The sequence below is a fragment of the Dipteris shenzhenensis genome, chromosome 24 (assembly GCF_047967505.1).
Source record: "Dipteris shenzhenensis isolate YYH24624 ecotype China chromosome 24, Dip_SZ_1.0, whole genome shotgun sequence".
Lineage (NCBI taxonomy): Eukaryota > Viridiplantae > Streptophyta > Polypodiopsida > Gleicheniales > Dipteridaceae > Dipteris > Dipteris shenzhenensis.
In genome coordinates, this window is record NC_141619.1 from 9,293,164 (window position 1) to 9,307,740 (window position 14,577).

Consider the following 14,577-nt stretch of genomic DNA (forward strand, 5'->3'; position numbering starts at 1 on the left):
TGCTAAAAGGAAGATGTTCAAATCAGTATACCTCTCTAGCTTTGAGAGTTGCTCTTAGAGGCTCAATGAGTAGCCAGGGGCTCAAGATCATGCGGGCCTCCTCAATCCTTTGTCTATGATATTGATATGTTCAATTGGTTAGGCCACTTGAGTGAGAAGGCTATGATTAACACGTGCATGAGATGCCTCCTTTGATCTTAAAAGCATTTTAGGACAATTTTAGCACATAGAATTTACTTTGGCCAATCCAAAAAAAATTTCATCCATTTTCTAGAGAAGATGTCTTGTCTTGCTTGGCTAATCCTCCATAAAGCAGGTTGGACTTAATGCTAGAGGATTCAGAATAGGAAAGGGAGATGGCAAATGTCAGAGATGTCTTGACTCCATGGAGGATATTTTTCATTTATTTGTTGCTTGTCCTCATGCCGGAAGAGTTTGGAAACTCATTCACATTCAGTGTGGAGAACCTGTGAATTGGAAAGCTATTCTACTAGGAGATGCTTGCAAAATAAGGCATGAGCCTTGGTTCCAAATAAGAGCTCATGCTCTACGATTCATATGGATCTCTAGAAATAACTTCCAGTTTAATCATAAAGAGCTTTGTACTGATGTCTTGTTTGCTTCATGGTGGGACATGAAAAAAGATGCCTTGATTTCTAGATAAGTGCCTACAATCTGGAATACTCAAGGTTGAATGTTGATATCTCAAGACCAAAATGTTACTCCTTTATCTCTGATGAACACACAAAGTTGCCTAACTTCTTGTAGAGGAGAACTACTATAGCTGGCCCCTCCAATCAGTTTCCTTCTGCTGCTATTGTTGGCCCTTACACGTAGATTCCTTTTGGTGGCCTCTCCACTCAGATTCCTTCCGCTGCTACTGGTCCCTCCACTCAGATTCCTTTTGCTCAAATGTTTGCTGATGCTACTTTATCTACTCAGCTACTATAGGATACTGTGGAGATGTCTATTGACCCTACCCAAGGTGTACCTGCTGCTACTCCTACTGGAAATGTTCTTGAGGTTCTTGCTACTCCTGTTGTCCCTACTGTTAAAGTTCATACCACTGACTCCAATGAGGAATCCACTAGCTTCTCCTTCCATGTTTAAGAAGCATCTCTCAGTATTTATTGAGGAATCTACTGTGTTTGGTTATTATCACTCTTTTTGTAAGAGAGTAAGCTTATGTGAGATCAGCTCACCAGTTTTGGATGAACTTTGATGATGTACAAAGTTTTCTCAAGTTAATATAATTCACATTTTTCTGCCCACAAAAAAAAGAAAGGTAGAGCTTGGTTGATGATATCATTGATTGAGCAATTGGGTTAGATATTTTGGTATATGCATTTCAATGAACACAAGCAGGGAAATTGCCAAAGGAGACAAAATACATAACATTATCCAAAGTAACTCTAGACGAGTGGCATCAACTGGTAGTGTGCTTAAAGACCGGTGTGTGGATCACATAATATACTCGTATTGTTGTTCAAGTACTTTCTGACTTAAGCAATGGGCTGACACATGCTCAAAGAGATACGCATCTAGAAATGAAGAGTATCTAAACTAGAGGCAATGGTTACATCTGAGCTACAAGCAATGGTTACATGAAGAGTATCTGAGCTAGAGGCAAGAGTATCTGAGCTAGAGGCAATGGTTACATCCAACTATGCAAAATGTAGTAGTCTTGGAATCTGAATTCGATGCTTGAAGAAGGCTAGCAAAAGCAACTGTCCAACAAGAGCGACAAGCATGAGAAGAGAGACTCAACTATGCTACCCCAGGGGTAGAAGCAAACTATTATGCAGAGCCAGGAGGTCATATTGATGGTGTCGAGTTGAGGCATCCCAAAAGATTGGTAGGTGAGGGCTCGTCATGGCAAATGGAATCCAAGCACTCATCCATGGAGAGTTGGGATTTCAAATGGATGGCCATATCCTTAGTATAACAACATAATGAATGAGAAGACCAACTCAAAGAGCGATGAGAACATCTTCGGTGATACTCAGCTATCATTCTAAAAGGAGTGCATCGAGAAATGTATGAAGCTAAAAGATCGGCTACGATAGATGGACAAAGAATCCATCATCATGTGGACAGGCGTGCTTCTGATGGAGAGAGACACTACCAAAGATCTAAGGTGAATGAGGAGAAACTAAGAAAGTTTTCCCGAGTTCCTCTCACAACACACAAAGATACTACTCGGCCGACAGGTATTCATCAAACTGTAACCTTGAGGCATGAAGACAACACCAACTGAGGTAGGAGGAATCTACAACGACCTTACAACCATGAAGGCGATTATGAGAGGTGGGGAGCTAACGAATCAATTCTTTCGAGTGGTAGACTTGCCTACTTAGGTTTTGGGGCAGAAAAGTTCAAGTCCAGCTCCAACATCAAGGTAAAGTTTCAAAATTTCAAAGGCATTGTTGGTTTAATGGAAAAAATCACCAAGTGTTAGCAAACCAAGTGTTGACTGACAACCAAGCACTGAGCAAACCACCACATCCTAAGCAAAAAGACAAGGGTAAGAATGGTAAAGAGAAAACTTATCCATCTATGATCAAGTGTTTCTGCTGTGAAAAAAATCATTTGCGTTCTGATTGTCCAAACTGGGTGGAGCACTTGAAGTTCCTGAAGAATAATATGGAAAGGAAAGTTGAGCAATTTGAACCTTTGGATTTTTGACAGAAAAATAGATGATTCAGCACCATCATCAATCTCATGGATTTCCACATTCCTATCTCTAATTTTCTCTATTTTTGTCATCAGAAGGGTATCTGCTCTACTTCCTTTTCTGTCATAGACTCTGTTACCATATCTTGTTTTGCTACAACCCCAGCTTTTTCTAAATCCAAGGTTGTAAAATAGGAAAGGACTTAACCGGAGAAAACCTACATCAGTAAAGGTGATTTGCTCTTCATCATTGTCTTCAAGAATATCTTCTCTGTTCAATGGATTCTCTTGTACCATTGGTGAATATGTGTGGTCCTAATTTGATTGATATGCTGCTAATTATTTTTTAGGATTTTTGTAAGTCCTTTGGGCACATTTTACAATGCATGTAGGTATGGTTCAGCATGGGGGAATGAAAGAAGTTATTTGGCCATGTGCAAAGCAAAGTGATCTTCATTCTCTCACACATTAACCATAGATTGATCTGAAAGATTGGGCTTGATAACAATTTCAAGCAAAGGATTGTGTAAAGAGTAAGCAAAAGGAAATATGTGTTAACTATATGTTGCCAACTAAAGGACATAACATATGTTAGAAGCTGAGTTGCACAAGTAGGTTATAGAAATCATAGGAAATATTACTTATACCATGGAAATTGTGTTAATGATGCCATACTTCCAAGCAAGAAGCAATTACTTTGGGATGAGATGTGGATAAAATAGAAGGCACATGTGGTGCATTCAAAGGTAGGGAGATTAAGCACCATACAAGGATAGAAACAAGCACACTATGCAATGTAGAGCCCATTCCAAGTGCAAAATTTGTCAATACAAGGTTCTCAACAAGAAACTATGTTGCTTGGTTGTAGCAAGATAAATACAAAGTGCTTATCAACAAGAAGATTTGAAGGTCAAATATGCTTAGCTAGGATTCTAGGGATTACAGGTTTAGATCCAATTAAGTTGTGGCTAAGGTTTTCAATGACAATGTAGAGGAAAATTTAAAATGTTTCATGAAAGAGGTGCCCATGCATGTAAAGCACAAAGTACTGACATGCGTACTTGCTAGCCCTCCACATTGGGCATTCATGCCATATTTCAATGGATGGACACTACTTAAAGTATTCTACAAAACACTCAAGGCCTCTACAAATTGTAATTTGACTTGGATATAGAGCAAGAGTATTTCAATAGAGTAAGGCAAATTGTGGATTCCATACCAAAAGCCTCTTTTGCCCTTGTCTAGCCTTTTGAGCCTTGGCAATGTTGCACAGTGGGCAATGTTGTACTAGACTATGCATTTAAGAAGAAAGTACAGATTGGCATTTGTGATTGTGGTTATGCAAGCTGGCAGTGACTCACATATCATGGGGATCTTGGAAGAATACCAATGAAGTCATCAACTCCAAGCTACTCCTTGTGAGAGAAATGCAAGCATGGACAATCCATAAGTGCCACTCAGGTGGGTGCTGAAGTTGTTGCAATCATGAATCCACCAAGAAGAGAAGGGAGAGGAAGAGGGAGATGAGAAGGAAGAAGGATGAAGGGAGAAGAAGGAAAGAGGAGGAAATGAGAGGGGAGAAGGGGGATACATTGCATTCACAAAAGTCAATACCATGAAGAAAATAAGACACAACTCATGAAGGAAGATGGATCTTGTATTCCATAGAACTTGCATACAGCAACTGAAGATTAAAGTCAATTGCTTGGGCTTTTTATACATGTCAGCTTTTGAAGGGAGGCCCAACCCCATTCTCTCTCTACCACTCTCGTCCTTCATTATTTACATCATCTTGGGCCCATCTAGCTCCAAGGCACAATCCTAGCTCTATGGACTTGCTACCATTCATCAAATGACAATGCCAACCAATGTGGTTAACATGACCCCCTTCTTGTTCTCAATCTAGTCCCATGATTGTGCAAATGTCATGGTTTTTGGAGTGTTTTCAATGAAGATCACTCCGTGTTGCACTTGTTTGAACCTTTCTCTAGCTGCATTACTTTATAGGTCTTCACTAGATCCGGTGAAAAATATAGGTGAGCGGACCTAGGCAAGCTCGTGATGATGTGGCAACGATAGGTGCTAATGATGATTTGGCACGGTGATGTGGCCTATTCACATGGACCCAGGTTGACGTGAAGTTAAGAGGTTCTCCAACTACCAACTTCAAAGAGGAAGGAAACACTCCATCATCATCTTTAGGACTTGAGTTCCATAGCTAGCCACGTGTCAGTCTTAGACACACCAGAATTTTTTAGATTCTGACAAAATCTAAGAAGATTCCATTTCTTTTGAGAAGGAAAGATTATGCTGATTCCCCGTGGTGATGGAGGTCGGTTTGAGTTCATTGCACAGAGGAGCTTTGATGAAGCTTGGAGAGAGAGAAAGGAGAGAGATGGAGAGGAGATGGAGTCACTGGTGGCAAGCTGGCGAAGGCACTACAGCTATGGTGGAGTCTGTGGATGGAGAGAGCCCATTGGCTCACTATTGCATGGACTTAAGGCATCTCATGGAGCCTTGGGTTGTCGTCAGTCGAGGATGTTGGAAGCATGTGGAGCCTACTGGAGCTTTCTTGCAGGAGGGAGGAGCTACTTGAAGCTGGACTACAGAGGAGCTTGGTTAGCACATACGAGCAATTGCTATCGATTGTAGGCGCTGAGTTTATGGAGGCTATTGCCAATGTGCCTTTCAGTGAATTGCAGCGTGATGGCTTCTAGTATCACAAACTCTCCTGCCAACTCGCAAGAAGGACCGAATTGTTCTGCTCCGATTACAAGGTCTACCATGCAAAGACAATACTTCTATTTGATTTTGAAGTTTTTTGGAGAGATTTGGCTAATCATTACTCAAAGGTAAATACTTCATCGACAATTTGGCATTCTTGATCAAGGAGTAATTAGAATTTCAACATTAAGGAAAATAAGATCATGGAGTCATTATCAACAACTACATTAGCTCATCTCAAGTTCAATTAAAAGAATTCGATACCAAAGGACATTAGTTCCAATAACTTTTGCTATTCAATTGACATTTTAAACATTTGGCAATCATGTGGAAAAATTAAGTCAAGGCAAGTCATCTTTCTCATTAGTAGCATATATTTTTTCCTCAATGGTGCCTCTTTTTTCAACAATGGCAAGTCAAAATCAATAAAAGATGTTACAATTATGCATATTTTCTATTTATTAAGTGTAGACGTGTGTGTGTGTGTGAGAAAGAGAGAGAGAAACACTTTACACTTGCAAGATTTTATGTACAACATATTTAGTTTGTGCAATGTCAAAGAAGTAGAACTCATGTCAGCAAAACAACATCCACAACAACAAAGATGTTTTTATCAAGTATTTTTGTGAATCAGTTATTAAAAATATTTCAGTATTACTAGCATGACTTCTTCAATAATCAATGTATTCAGAATTTTTGGACTTGTCTAAAGTCCAATTCTAGTATTGAACTAAATACAAGTCTAGATTTTTTGGATATCATAGTCCCATGGTTTTTTTCTCATATATCTCAAAACAAATATTGCAATATCTCTTGTATAGAGTAATTTTAATCTTAGACACATGAGAAGATAACATCTCTCTTTAAGAGATGGTGTACATATACACCTTTTGCTATTGATATTCACCATTAAAATATTGAAACAAAACAATTAAGCTAACACTTTACACACCCACTTGGATAGAGTAATTTTGATCCGAGAATTAAAATATTAAACTAAAATATTTAAGCTAAAATATTCACCATTGAATATTTAAAAAAAAAAACATTGTCACCATTTGGTCATTACGAAAATAAATTATACAAAAAAATATCAAAAAACACTCAATTTTTTAAAAACATGGACATCATATTGGTCTTGATGTTCATTATTATTAAAGTGTTAAAACAAATTATAAAAAATATTCATACACCATTAAAATAAATTGTTTAAAAAATACTCATACCCAGTTGAGAAAGCAAAAAAGACTTCTTTATTTCAAAATATAATTTACATATAGAAAAGACACTCTAGTTTACATTCTTTCTTTCTTCACATTCTCAAGCTCCTCTTTCCTTAGACGTTCAACTTCCTCTTTTAATTCTATGACAATATAGCTTACATCCAACAAGGGTTGAGATATTTTGTCAAGTTTCACTTCTTAAGATTGTGTAGGATTAACTTGGGTAGCCATCTCGGGAGGTTCACTACTAAGATCTTGACTAACAGGCTCTAGACCAGTCTGGGTGCTTTCAAGTATAGGCTCTAGCTGCTCTAGATCAGTCTGAGCTTTCAAGTATAGGCTCATCACAACCTGGTAATACATGACAACATGGATGAGTCTGTGAGGTGTCAACTGCAAGCTCCTCAATACTTGGTAGTACATCTACTTTACTTGCTGGTACTACATCCTTAAGTAGTCCACTTTCCTTTCCCTTCAAAATAGCCTCTTTTTGAGGTTTCATGCTCAGTAGCTAGATGTCCCACTGCTTTCCCTTTCCCTTCCACTGCAATAATTTGTCTTTCTTCCTTCTTGTTGCCTTCTCTTATGACCAATGGAACTTCAATGCTCCTTTGCAACCTCTCATTCATTTTCTTCTTTATGCATAGTTTTGGATATGAGCTCTTTGATGTAGAGCTACCAGTTTTGGATTCCCTAGATGAGAGCTACCATCCTCGGTAGTAGAGTTTACATTTTCTACGAATTTCTCACTTGAGTCATCCTAGGCTTTTTTGCTCGATTCCACATTTGAGCTCCCTTCCTCTTTATCATAGAATGTGGGCATGCAGTTGAAGTAAGTATCAAAGTACTCAATCCGATGGAGGCCATCAATAACAATCACACCAATTCCTTTTCATAATACAATCTCTTTAGTAGTCCCATTCCATACAATGCCACATTCAAACCTTTCATCTGATATGCTTCTACCATCTCTTCTATCAAGGAAGGATGCTTTGGATGTCCATAATCAAGAGAAGAGGAGATCATTTTAATGTTTCTCTCTCTTGGAAAAAGAGCTGAAGAGTCTTTTAGGGAACTTCAAATGATGGACCATCACCCCTATGCATAAATGCAACCATCATGGGTTGCAAGATTTGGATGCTAGTGTCACCATGATAACTATACTCATGCCGCAATGATAACTATACTCATGCCGCAATACCATACCATGTAATACCTTTTTTAATCACACCCCTGAACGTAGATTTCAAACTAGCAAACAATGCATCCCATTGTGCATCTGTGATAAACATGATAGTTGTTGCTCTTGGTTGTCTTGCCATAGGACCGTGTATCACAGTTCGTATAAGTTGAACAATCCCCGCCGACACTTACAGATCTTGTAGTTCATCAAAGAAAAATGCATCTGGGTTCTCCTAAGGTTCACTACTCATTGCGGCCATAAATCTTTCAGTATCAACTCCCTTGACAATAACATAATATGAATTATCCTTTGACAAATCAATGTCATAGGAGAACGTGAAAGGCTCATTAAGGACTTGAATTTGCATCTTGTTTTTCATGGCATTTGACTTTATATATGCATACATCATCTCCATGCATATAGGCATCTTAGCTCGAAGTTCCTTTGTTAGTGCTGCATCTTTATCCCATGCTTTTATCCATTGCAAGGCCCAGTTCTTGTCAACCATTTTTCTTAGCCCACATGCTTTTTACTTGTCCACCTGATACTCCTGATCCACCAACTCTTCATCTGAACGAAGAAAAAACTTTAATGCTCCATATACAAATTTAGCCTTTGCTACCTAGTTGACTATTTCTTCAAGGCATTAGTCCCCCCCTGCCCCCCCCTTCTCATTACTCTTTGCTTCTTGCCTTTGCATCCCCCCCTCCTCCTCTTGGTCCTTCAACAAGCTCCCCCCTCCTCCAGCTCATTGGCCACTCCTCCTTCCCTAATCCCCGAGGTCATAAATGTAGGAATTCTGTAGATCCCACTCTTTGTTTCGTCTCCCCCCCTTTCTCTTGGTCACCATTGCCTCGCCACGACTCACTACTCATCTCTACCACTGCACCTGCCCCATCGTCTCGTCAACGGATCTCGCCAATTGATCATTCGAGGAAAGAGGTCTTCAATTTTCAAATTTGGAAAGAAGGTGCAGAGGGGAAAGGAAGGAAAGATGTGGGCAGAGGTGAGGATGGGGGCTGAGCATGCTATTCAGGGCTTTTGTCATACTTTTGTGATGTTGTTCGGGGGCGTTTGGTATGGTGAAGATCGACCATATTGAATCTTAATCCTAATGCCCGTGGTGGTTCAATTATTTTAGACAACTACGATCCAATCATTCTTGCCTTGTTGATCAACAAAACTCATCCTAACTCTTGGAATAGAGAGTGCCTTGATGCTATTTTTATCAACAAGGAATACCAACCCTTGAGTTAAAGACTTTCTTAGTACATTTTGGTTTCCACCACCACGAGGTAGGGGTCCTTGCACTAGGCAATGCCCGTGGTGGTTCAAATGCTTTAGATAAAACACAATTCAATCTTGTTGCCTTGTTGATGGACACCATCCAATCTTGTTGCCTTATTCATGGACACCATCCATCAAATCTTTAGATAATTTACAATCCAATCTTGTTGCCTTGTTGATGGACACCATCCATCATAAAAACGCATCCCGATTCTTATCATGCTTATTAATGAAACTCATTCCAACTTTTGAGACAGAGAATGACTTGTTGATGCTCTTTTTATCAACAAGGAATCCCAGCCCTTGGGATAAAGACTTTCACAGCACTTCTGGGTTCCCACCAACATAGGGTAGGGGTCATTGCACTAGGTAATGCCCGTGGTGGTTCAAATGTTTAAGACAAACTACAATCCAATCTTGTTGCCTTGTTGATGGACACCATCCATCACAAAGACACCTCACTATTTTTACCACGCTTAACAAAACTCATCCCAACTCTTGGGATAGAGAGTGCCTTATTGGTCCTCTTTTTATGAACAAGGAATCCCAACCCTTCGGATGAAGACTTTCCAGGTACTTCTAGGTGTTACGTCAGCCATAATCTCGGGAATGTGGATATGGTGAAGTGGGAAGCCAGAGGGCTTGACAGTGCAATGGTGGACACACAAATTAATGCCTAGCATTATAGAAGGATGCCAAGAGGGGTCAAAAGATTAAGGTCCTTTGAAAGGACACTTAGCATAAAAGGGGTCCACATGTCATACATTGGGTTCAAGGGAGATTCTAGAGAGAGGCTCCACAATAGGAAGGAAGGACAAGGAACTCAGCAGGTCGTTCACGGATGAGGAGAATGGGAGCACTTGACGAATCGCAGCTAGGTGGTGAATCATTCTTGAGCCCTCTTGAAGGAGATGTTATTTTGGTTTATTCGTGGGGAGTCGAGGTGCAGTGCTAGAAGCTTGGCTAAAAGATCTCGATGGTTTATTACACACAGTTACTCCGGAGGAAGGAAGTTTAAGGAACAATTGTCGTGGTGAGTTATGGAGGCCAAAAATTCGAGATGGACAGTGGGACTATGAGAACTCTACCTTGCACACTCTGCGTAGTTCTAACAACCTCCCTGAGTCCTCACATAGAGACAATAAATGGAATATAAATGTGCCATACACTCAGGAGTCAGTATGCTACCTAAGCACATTGTCTGTGCGTCGAAGGGCAGCACGGTGTCAGCATCTCCATAATGGGATAGTTGTTCAGACTTGTTCTTCTCCAGCATTAGCTGGCGTTCCATTATTCCATAGTGGCATAGACTTTCCTTCATTGGCATTGCTGTTTAGCCATCATCATTAGAGCGGGACCAAAGAGGGCGTCACCTCTATGCTGCAGCTTTGATTACCCATGCTATCAAAGAGTCAGAGATTCATACTCCAGGGACTTACGGACTTTGGAAGAAGCATCAACGATTCGAAGCTTTCGTTCGTTGGTCGACTGCATAGAAATCTTTATGAAAAGCCACATCATCTAAGGTCTACAAGACCTTAGAAAAAGCCACATCATCAACACCTTTTCTACCCCTCTTCTTCCTAAGGTTTTAAAAACCTTTTTACCCTCTTGTTCTTCCCAATCTTCCTAACCTCGCCATTTTCAAAGAAGAAGATTGGAGATCGGTTCGAGGAGTTCAAAATGTAAAAGAAGAGGAAACTATAAGTGGGATTTCAGAGTTTGAAATCGAGGAAAGCAAAAGAGTGGAATTAGGAAGCGAGATCGTGAATTAAAAGTGCACGAGGATGAATCGATTTCAAGGACAAAATCTAACGCCTCGAACAAATACCAAGAAAGTGGGCATCACATTTTTCTCTCTAATATAAAGCACTTTGCTTATAATTTCTGGAAAATATACGTCTTTATAATGACCACTCTAGAAAAGGATGGTATGATTAGTGAGGCCGAGAAAAGAGCTAGAAAGGGAAAAGCAATAGTTGGAGAGGAAACACATGAGGAGATACAAATTGAAGCACAAGAGGATAATGTGGAAATGGAGGATATTGATTATGGTGATTAGGGAATTCCGTATGCGGAATTCACTATAAACTTGAAACTCAAACACAAAATATAGAAATACAGTTAGGGGTTATCAGTGAAACATTAAAAACCCAAGCTGAAGCTATAACTAAGATAGCCGATTCTCAATCGGTATCTATTACTAAAAAATCACCAATTTCTCCTAATCAAGTTGAGAGGACTACCTCCCGACTTAGAGAAACATCAAACATTCTTAAGGACTTAAAACCACCAATTTTCAATGGGAAAGAAAAGGACCGTAATAAAGATTCGATTAATACATTCTTGCAAAAGTGGCAAGACTTCCATTGACTCAGGAATACTCTTCTTGAAAATCAAGTCGTGGAAGCAAGTCTTTCCCTTGGAAATAAAGCCTATAAATGGTGGACGAGCCTCAGGGAAAGTTATAGAATTCCTAGGTATTGGACTGAGTTTGAACAAGCCTTCCTAAAAGAGTTTTTACTAAAAAATGAATTAGAAAAAGCATGGGAGGCTTGGGACATTTGCATTATGGGTAAAAACACTCTAGTCGAGTACATAGTGAACTATAGGGAGGTAGTCCTTAAGTTGAAGGGAATTGATGAATTCCAAAAGATAAGGGGTTTCATGAGAGGTCTCAAAGACACTTATAAGGTTGAGGTGAAAAGAAATTCTCCTAAAACCTTTCAGGAAGCCATTAAGTATGCCCAAATATACAATGATATGATGGGGAAATTCAAAATTGGAACTTCAGAGCAAATAGGTTTTGTTCCAAAGTTCAACAAATTTCCCAATTTGAAAAGGAAGGGGCACTTTAAGAAGGAGGTTCCTCAAGCACCACCTAAGAAACCTAAAACACAAAATTATCCTCTCTTGAAGAAAGAGGATTATGAAAGGGCCAGGCAAGAAAATATTTGCTTCAAATGTTTGGGCAAAGACCATCTGCTTGGAACTGCCCTAAAAATAAACAAGCAGGAGCTAAAGCCCCAAATAGACCTCCACAAAAACAAGTACATGCTGTGCAAGTGTTGTCGCTTAATGGTACTAAAAAGTACATTGAGGTGGAGGTCTATCATGAGGATAGCACCCACATGTGCTGTCTATCATTGGCAATGTGGAAGCCCACCTTTGGTCCTCATGATTTAATGAGGATGCATGGAAAAATCAAGGGGCAAAGAGTAAGAGTGATGGTCGATGATAGTGCAACACATAATTTCTTGAACTACTCGTTAGTTAAGAAATTAAAATTGCCTAAGAGTCCCAATGCCCATAAATATGTGGTCTCTTTGGCAAAGGGCAGTGATAAAAAAGTTTGGGACACCATGATACATGGTGTGGAGGTGGATATTCAAGGTTATTAGGATGCCTCGGATTTCCAAATCATGCATCTCGATCGAACACATGTAGTGCTTGGTCGAGAATGGTTGTATAGTCTTGGGCATAGCTTACAGCAGAGTTATCTAAATAACTCCATTATGTTTAAGAAAGAGGGTAGAGTCATCTAGATTCAAGGAGAACATGATGTGCCTTACTCTCCTCTTATTTGTTCAATGGAATTGGAACGACTACTACACCATGAAGAATGCGAGGTATATCTTTGTGAACTTACTTTTATTGGTGATTTTATGTCTTCTGCATCGAAAATAAGTAATATTGTTTTTGATAATGTTAAAAAGTATAAATCTTCTTGCAATGATTTATTGTTTGAATTTAAAGATGTTTTTTCGTCTGATTTACTTGATGGTTTACCTCCTGAGAGAGAAGTAGATCATAAAATAGATTTAATTCCAGGATCTACCCTTATTTATAAACCCCCTTATAGGCTTAGTCAAATGGAGGAATGTGAGGTCGAAAGAAAGTTAATGGAATATCTTAGGAAGGGCCAAATCCAACCAAGTAGCTCACCTTAGTCTGCACCAGTTTTACTGGTAAAGAAAAAGGATGGTACTATGCGTTTATGCATAGATTATCGAGCACTAAATAAAATCACCATAAAAAATAAGTATCCTATGCCTCGCATTGATGAGCTCTTTGATCAATCGCAAGGGGCAAAATAATTTACTAAAAGAAAAATAAAAACAAGATATCACCAAGTACGAATTAGGGAAGAGGATGTTCCTAAGACATCATTTCGTACTAGGTATGGGCATTATCAATTTAAAGTAATGCCATTTGGATTAAGAAATGCTCCAGCAGCTTTCATGACACTTATGAATAGTGTCTTAAGGCCATATCTAGGGAAATTTGCTGTAGTATTTCTAGACCATATCCTTATTTATAGTAAAACTAGGAAAAAGCATGTGGAACATTTGCATAAAGTGTTCAAACTGCTTAGAGATAATTCACTTTTTGGAAAAGAATCCAAATGTGAATTCTTTGCAAAGGAAGTGAAATACTTGGGACATATAATATCCCAAGAAGGGGTGCGTATGGACCCTGACAAAGTAAGGGCCATATTGGAATGGCCACATCCTACAAATCTAGAAGAATTACAGATATTCTTTGGTTTGTCATGATTCTATAGGAGATTCATCCAAGATTATGCTAAGATTGCTGTTCCGATGATGGACCAGCTTAAGGGGAAGGGAAGTACCTGCATATGGGATGAACCTTAAAAGAGAAGTTTTGAAAAATTAAAGGTAGCTATAGCGGCAGCTCCTGTCTTAAAAGTAGTGGATCCCAATGAATCATTCGTGGTTGAGATAGATACCAATGATTTTGCTGTTGGGGCGGTACTTATATAAAAAGGTTGACCAGTGGCTTTTGAAAGTAAAAAGTTAGATGGTGCCCAACGGAATTACTCGGCATATGAGAAGGAACTTTATGCTATAGTCTATGCTTTAAAATAGTGGAGGCACTATTTATATGGTGCAAAATTTGAGATCATCTTTAATCAGGAGAGCATTAAGTGGATTTGTAATCAGCCAGAACTTAAAGGTAGAAAACCTAGATGGGCCGAGTTAATGCAAGAGTTTGATATACAATTGACATATACGAAAGGGAAGTTTAATGTGGTAGCAGACTCTCTTAGCCGAATAATGAATTGAGTTTTACTCAATTTCAAAATGATTTTCTAGAGTCGTTAAAGGGAAAATGTGAGTTTGATCCTCACTTCTCTAAAATATGGAAAGCAATAAAAAATAGGGATCCAACTAATCGAGAGGCTTTCACTGAGGAGTCGCATGGAAATGGCGCCACACCACATGTTGGTGATAAAGGACTCAAGTGGAGAAAATATACTATTGAAGATGGCTGCCTGCTCTACAAAGATAGAGTATGTGTCCCGGATGATAATGATATTAGGCACCAAATCCTTTTTGAATGTCATGATAGTCCGAGTGCTGGACACCCGGGAATTCAGAAGACATATGTGCTTCTGAAAAGACAAATCTTTTGCCCTGGAATAGTTAAGGACGTCCAAGATTATGTATTAAAGTGCCAAAAATG